Here is an 8,321-nt window from a genome sequence, read left to right as displayed (position 1 = left end):
TAGTCCGTTTATTTTCAGAGAAAATAAGAGGATGTTGATTTTCAATCTGGGCTTCAGCATAAAACTCCAATCAGTAAATAATAGTACCTACTCAACCTACTACCTACTCAACATATGTATGAAAAAATAAGGGACATTGCAAAAATCTGGTAGACACTCCATGAAATGCTTATCCAGCTTTAGATATTCTGAAATCAAAGGATAACTTGTCCAAACTGGTGAGCTTCCCGAGTTCAAATATCATAGAAACATAGAAGTCTGACGGCAGAAAAAGACCTCATGGTCCATCTAGTCTGCCCTTATACTATTTTCTGTATTTTATCTTAGGATGGATATATGTTTATCCCAGGCATGTTTAAATTCAGTTACTGTGGATTTATCTACCACGTCTGCTGGAAGTTTGTTCCAAGGATCTACTACTCTTTCAGTAAAATAATATTTTCTCATGTTGCTTTTGATCTTTCCCCCAACTAACTTCAGATTGTAACCCCTTGTTCTTGTGTTCACTTTCCTATTAAAAACACTTCCCTCCTGGACCTTATTTAACCCTTTAATATATTTAAATGTTTCGATCATGTCCCCCCTTTTCCTTCTGTCCTCCAGACTATACAGATTGAGTTCATTAAGTCTTTCCTGATACGTTTTATGCTTAAGACCTTCCACCATTCTTGTAGCCCGTCTTTGGACCCGTTCAATTTTGTCAATATCTTTTTGTAGGTGAGGTCTCCAGAACTGAACACAGTATTCCAAATGTGGTCTCACCAGCATTCTATATAGCGGGATCATAATCTCCCTCTTCCTGCTTGTTATACCTCTAGCTATGCAGCCAAGCATCCTACTTGCTTTCCCTACCGCCTGACTGCACTGTTCACCCATTTTGAGACTGTCAGAAATCATTACCCCTAAATCCTTTTCTTTTGAAGTATTTGCTAACACAGAACTGCCAATACAATACTCAGATTGAGGATTCCTTTTCCCCAAGTGCATTATTTTACATTTAGAAACATTAAACTGCAGTTTCCATTGCTTTGACCATTTATCTAGTAAAGCTAAATCATTTACCATATTACAGACCCCTCCAGGAATATCAACCCTATTGCACACTTTAGAGTCATCGGCAAATAGGCAAACTTTCCCTACCAAACCTTCCCCTATGTCACTCACAAACATATTAAAAAGAATAGGACCCAGAACAGACCCTTGTGGCACACCGCTTGTAACCTGACTCTGCTCAGAATACTCGCCATTAACAATAACTCTCTGATGTCTATGCTTTAGCCAGCTGCAAATCCATTGAACTATCCAGGGATTAAGTCCAATCTTCACTAATTTATCTATCAGCTCTTTATGTGGAACCATATCAAAGGCTTTGCTGAAGTCCAGGTAGGCAATATCCACGGCACCACCTTCATCCAACACCTTTGTGACATAGTCAAAGAAATCAATGAGATTAGTCTGACATGATTTGCCTTCAGTAAAGCCATGCTGATTTGGGTCCAATAAGTTATTGTTTTTTAGGTGCTGATTTATCCTCTTTTTGAGTAGAGTCTCCATCATTTTAACTACAACTGATGTCAAGCTAACTGGCCTGTAGTTACCAGCTTATCAATTTAAACAATTCTCATGCTTGCCAGGAAGAATTATGGTATGGTTTCCCCAATATATATTTGTTGTGAGCCGCTCCGAGTCTTCGGAGAGGGGCGACATACAAATCTAAATAATAATAATAATAATAATAATAATAATAATAATAATAATAATAAATAATAATAATAATAATAATAATAATAATAATAATAATAATAATAATAATAATAATAATAATATATGGGTGGTATCAGGTTGAGGTCATGTACAATGTTCTATAGCAGTGATGGCGAACCTTTTTTCCCCTGGGCTGCCAAAAGTGCGTGAATGCGTGCTATCACACCCACGCATGTGTCCACCCCCATAATTTAATACTTCCCCACATGCCCCACCCCCTGTGCATGCGTGCGTGACATCCCATGCTGCCCCATCCCCATGCATGTGCGCATGACCTTCCCCTGCTCCTCCGTTTCCCGACTTCCAGTGGGACTGGCAGGCCTGTTTTTCACCTTCTCCAGGCTCCAGAGGCTTCCCTGTAGCCTAGGGAGGGCAAAAATGCTCCCCTCCGCCCAGGGGTGGGCAGCAGGCAGGACGGGGTGGAATGCAGTTCCACCAGCGGAAATGAAGATGCATGCACAGCTCCAGCTGATCGGTGGCTGGATTACTCATCTTAGCTCTCCTTTTCCCCCTGCTGCTGCTTCTGCATCTGCGCTCCTTGCTTTTTTCCACTTTCCTCCTTCCTGGCCTCGGATGAGCTTCCCTCTCTCCTGCCCAGCTCCCCTCCAGTCTCACACGGCCACCTCCCGCCTGAGATGCAAGCAAAAGGTGTGGATGGAAGCGATGCTGGCAGCATTTATGCTTCTGGCAGCACTCGTTTACCTAGCTACCCAGCCTGAGGCAGGTGGGGGGACTCAGGAAGGAGAGCACAGGAAACATGAAGCACATTGTCACACCAAAGAACAACACTAGGAAGATTGTAAATCGAGGACTTAACAGTTCACTTGAATGATGATGATCATTCAAGCCACTCCCACCTTATCACATGGACGGCAAGCCATTCCTACCCAGTCACATAACCATTAAGCCACACCCACAAAATAAGCCACACCCACAGTGGCACTAAAATTTATGGCTGCCCATTACTGCCTCCACCCCCGGAGGCCCTCCAGAGGCTGAAAACACCCCCCACAGAGCCTCCACATGAGCCAAAAATCAGCTGGCCAGTGCGCTCATGTGCACTGGAGCTGAGCTAGGACAATGGCTCTGGCAGATATGGCTCCACATGCCACTTGTGGCACACATGCCATAGATTCGCCATCACGATTCTATAGAAAACAATAAAGTCGAATCATGAAATATAAAATTTGATGAGAGAATACATTTGGTGGAAAGTCTAGGATTTAATTTTCTATTACGGCTGAGGTAGGGATAGAAAGCAATGCAATTCATTGTTTGTGGACAAAGTAAGTAATAGAACATAAAACAATAGAGTTGGAAGGGCCCAATACCCTGCTCAAAAAGGAGACCCTATATCAGTGATGGCAAAGCGTTTTTGGTTCGCGTGCCAAAAGGGTATGTGTGCTTGTGCTAGCATGTGCGCATGTACCCATACGCCTTCTTTTCCCTGCATATGTGCACATATATGTATTGTTTTTATTACTGTTGCGAGCCGCCCCGAGTCTTTGGAGAGGGGCGGCATACACATCTAATAAATAAATAAAATAAATATATACACACCGGCTGCGCATGCACACAATCCTCTCCCATTCCCTTGAATGCACACAGGCCTCACTGAAGCCTGGGAAGGTGAAAAAAATAGCCAAACAGGCAAATCGGAAGTTAGGAAAAACAGACTTCCGGTTTGTCTTTTGTGCTGTTTTTTGCACTCTGGAGGCTTCAGGGAAGTTTCCTGAAGCCCCAGAGCGTGAAAAAACAGCACAACAGGCACACCAGAAGTCCATTTTTTTGAACTTCCAGTTTGTCCATTGGGCGGTTTTTGGCATTCCAGGGCTTGGGGGAAACTTCCCTGAAGCCCACAGAGGGTGAAATGGCCTTCTCCAAGGCTGAAAAATCAGCTGGCTAGCTGGCAGAGGGCAATGCCTGGCATGCCCTCCGATATGGCTCTGTGTGCCACCTGTAGCACGCGTGCCATAGGTTCGCCCTCACGGCCCTATATCATTTCAGACAAATGGCTGTCCATTCTTTTCACACTATTCCATTGATCGATTGCTCTCACTGATAGGAAATTTCTCCTTAGTTCTTAGGTTGCTTCTCTCCTTTGTTAGCTTCCATCCATTGTTTCTTGTCTTGGTTTTTGGAGCTTTGGAAAATTGCTTGTTCCCTTCATTTTTGTAGGAGCCTTCAACTACTGGAACACTGTAATCATAGAACCCCAGTCCTTCTTTTCATTGGACTAGACCAGTGTTTCCCAACCGTGGCAACTTGAAGATATTTGGACTTCAACTCCCAGAATTCCCCAGTCAGTGAATGCTGGCTGGGGAATTCTGGGAGTTGATGTCCAGATATCTTCAAGTTGCCAAGGTTGGAAAACACTGGACTAGACATACCAATTCTTGTAACCTTAATACATGATAGGTGAATATGACAGTACAACATCATCATCATAATCATCCCCACAACTATAACCATTACTTTTATTTTTTTAACAGGGTTTTTAAAATGATCAGGACAGGCTGGTACATGAAAATATTGGGGAAGGTTCTGTTTAAATTTGTCATCATTTTTCCCATTTGAAGCCTATTCTATCCATCTGTCTTGTAATTTTCAACCTGTACAATCAGTTCAAAAATACTGGCAGAAGCCTCAATTTTTTTTAAAAAAAAATGCAGAATTAGAATACTGCAATGAAAACTGCTGGTTATCTCCATCTCTATCTCAGGAAATATATGGCCAGTTTTCTGAAGGGCTCTACTTATTTAAAAGACAAGAAATTTGACTTTTTTTAAAAAAGAGATGTACATCTTGTCTTGAATATATTGCTTTAAAAAAAATCAGAATCATGCTTTTCATGTAACAGTACTTCAATTTCTATATTTTTCCCATAATAATGGCCCCAGTAACACACACCTCAAGTTATATTTATCCGACATGGCACTCTCTGCCCACTAAAATGTCAATTTCAAAGAAGTCACTGCAGGTAATGTACTTTAAAGATATATTCTGGAATGGTGGGGTTTCTTTCTTCTTCTTCTTTTTTTGAATTCACAAAACCTAAGCCAAAAAAAGGGAGCTTGGAATGACATTTGAAAAGCTGCCTTCAGTTTTAAATGATTAAAAGCTGTAGAATAAATTACTCCACCAGGAAACATAGAATTTTCTGCTAGCCATCACTGGATATATTTGATTGTGGCATCATTTTCCAAATGGTAGCAGGATTTAATAAGGGGTGTGGGTGTGGTGGTGGAGGCTTCATTTCCTTTACATGTATCAGTTACAACTAAGACAACTCAGCTTTTTTCAAGTTGATGATAGTACGTTTTTACCACATAAATGTGGTTCATGCCAATTGTAGCAGTTGCAATAATCAGTTACAAGATCAATTTTGTTGTTGTTGGTTCCAAAGTCATGTCTGACCCATTGTGGCTCCATGGACAATGTTCCTCCAGGCCTTCCTGTCCTCTACCATCCTCTAGAGTCCATTTAAGCTTTAAAATAAAATCTGTCATTAGCTGATTGCGAGGAAATAGGGATTTTGCAGTAATGTTCCCCTGGAGTGGGTTGGGAATGGAGATGTAACAGTATCCTTCCCCTGCCATGCCCACCAAGCCACAACTATCAAGCCACCCCATGCCCACCAAGTTTGACCAAGCCCACTTACAAAAAGTCCAAAACCTGTGGCACTGTTGCCGAGGTACAGTAGGTAACAATTCCCGAGTGTCAGTGACTAAAGGCCACCCAGGTAGCATCGTATATCCTGGTCATCAATGCCCTTCTGGAAGCCAGAATGATGGAAATCACATCCCTCAAATAGTGTCCCCTCTGGAACGCCTCCCAGTCAACTGCCAAAGGGCTAGTTTGAGCCACTGGGGATTCGGGTGCTGCACAGCTTCTTGATGAAGGGAGACCTTGTAAGGGGATACTCCAAGGGCATGAGACAGACAATGTCATCAGGTCTGTGAAGCATGGCCTTCTCAGTCAGTGAGGAGCCACCAGGATCACCTCTGCTTCTTCCCCCATGACCTTCCTGATGACCTGCTGAATCAGTGGGGTCGGAGGGAAGGCATACAAGAGTTCTGCCGGCGAAGAGACCATAGGGCATTGGTCCCCTCTGCTGCTGGATTGTGGAACCAAGGAAAAACTGTGGAAGTTACGCATTGTGAGGGCTGGTGAACAAGTCCAGAGATGGCTGGCCAAATCTGTCCATGATCAGATTGAAAAGAGCTGGGTGGAGTTGCCATTCGGACTGGCCAACATTGTCCTGCTCAACCAGTCCACGTGGGTTTTGACAATCCCCAAAATGCAGTCCGCTTGTAAGGAGCACAGGTGAGACTCTGCGCAGTTGTATACATTCTGTGCTTTGCGCATCAGGAGCAACTCAATCTGCGTCTCACTAGGCTGACTGAGTTGAAAAAACTGGAGCTCGGCAGGAGGAAGAGGAGTGGGCAAAAAAATTGCAACTCAGTCCCTGGCTAATCAGATGGGAAGGTAACCCATGCTTGGACTTTCCAAGCAGTGCACAGAGAAAGACTTTGGAACCTATCACTTAAACATGAGCCAGCAGTGTGCAGCCGCCACCAAAAAAAAGGTAATGCAAGCCTTGGTTGTATAAATAAAGGCACAGAATCAAACATTAGTACTACTTAGTAAAGCCTTAGTAAGACCAGTGAAGGGTTGCTCATTTTACCTCCTACCAGTATGTCCTCCGAGGACATATTGGGTGCAAGCCCATAGGCATGAGATTTGGTTTCTGCGCATGCACAACAAGCAAAATCTTGTGCAAGGATGTGTGTGAGTGAGATTTTGGAAATTTTCAGCAATATTTTTGCTTTCGTGCATGTGCAGAACTAAAAAGTGGTGAAAATTGCAAAAACCTTGCTTGCATGGGTGTCCTCATGCAAGATTTCACTTGCTGCACATGCACAGAAGCCAAATCTAATAGGGGTGCATGTGGAAGTGCGTCAGGGGCCCACAGCTGCGCACCCATCCCAGAATTTCCTACTGGGATAGAGCTCCTGACTGTGCCGGCTACTGGCCACCAAGCAAGGGCACACCTGCATCCACTTTTGGTCACAAATGCAAAAAAGATGTTGATGCTTTGAAAAAAGTGCAAGGAAGAGCAACTATGATTATTAAAGTCCTGGAGACAAAAAATATATATATGAACAGTTGCAGGATTTAGAGAAAAGAAAGACTGGGTGGACATGATAGCAGAATTCTGGTATTTGACAGGTTCCCACAAAGAGGAGGGAGTCATTTTATTTTCCAAAGCACCAGGGAGCAGTGAAGTAGACCCAGAGACAGGGTTTTGAGCAATCGGTACTTTTATTCAGCTCAGAGAACAAGTGACAGCTCAGCAAGGTAAAGTGACAGTTCAGCGAGTACCGACTGGCTCTGCAGGGAGAAACCGCTTCTTTTATACTTTTGCGGTTCCCGCCAAAGCGAGAGCCGGCCGCGTCTGAGCCAATCAGGAGCGACTTCCTGCTTGGGCTCAGACAGCGCTGGAAAAGAGGAACAAACTATTTACAGCGTTACAAGGTAGCCATTCCAGGATACAACACCCCTCCCCTCATAGTTGGACTCATCCATCAAGAAAGCCACGTGACGAAGTCGTCCAATCGGTGAGGCCTTCGAGGCTCTCGCGCTGACCTGCGCAGACCATTTTCTCCTTCGCCACTGACTGTGGAGGATGGCTCGCCGCTGCTCTCCCGGTGCGGCGGACTTGGCCTGGCAGGCCCAACGAAGGCCTCGGAGGACGAGGATGGCTCGGCGTCGCTGGATGGTTCCCCCTGGCCCGATAAGTCTCTTTGCGTGTTTCTTAGTTCGGGCAATGTACAAAAGTCTGTTGAAGGGGGAGAGTCCGAGTCAGCGGGTTGTTGCAATTGGTTTTCAGTTCGTTTCCGAATGTGGTCTATGTGTCGTTTCCACAAACGACCATCCTCCAGTTTAACAATATAAGTCTTGGGTGCGTTTTGCTTAACAATAATTCCCTTCATCCAGTTTACATTTCCATCAAAGCATTTTACATATACATTTTGACCCAAATACATTTCTCTTTCTGGTTTCATGCACATTTGGTTATTATTCACACAGAACCTTGGGTTTAACCTGTCTAATGGTGACCTCAACTTTCTCCCCATCAATAACTCTGCAGGGCTTACATGTGTGTGCGAGTTAGGGGTAATGTGCTGGGTTAATAAGAATTGGTCCAAGTTCTGTTGCACATCTCCAGGGCCTGACCTGTGCAATGCCTCCTTTGCCACCCTTACGTAACGTTCTGCCAACCCGTTAGCCCAGGGCGAGTAAGGCGAGATGAGGGCATGTCTGACCCCTAGGCCATCTAGGAATAATTCGAATTGCCTGGCTGTTAGTTGTGGTCCATTGTCAGACACTAATAGATCAGGGCAACCATGGGATGCAAACAGTCTGCTCAATACCTTGATAGTGGCACTTGTGGTTATGTTGTTCATTGCTATTATTTCCAACCATTTGGAGAAAGCATCAACCACTATTAGGAAGTACTGAGACCCCACTGGGCCAGCAAAATCAATGTGGAT

This window comes from Erythrolamprus reginae, chromosome 5 (assembly GCF_031021105.1).
Source record: "Erythrolamprus reginae isolate rEryReg1 chromosome 5, rEryReg1.hap1, whole genome shotgun sequence".
Lineage (NCBI taxonomy): Eukaryota > Metazoa > Chordata > Lepidosauria > Squamata > Dipsadidae > Erythrolamprus > Erythrolamprus reginae.
Note: the sequence above shows the minus strand (reverse complement) of the source record.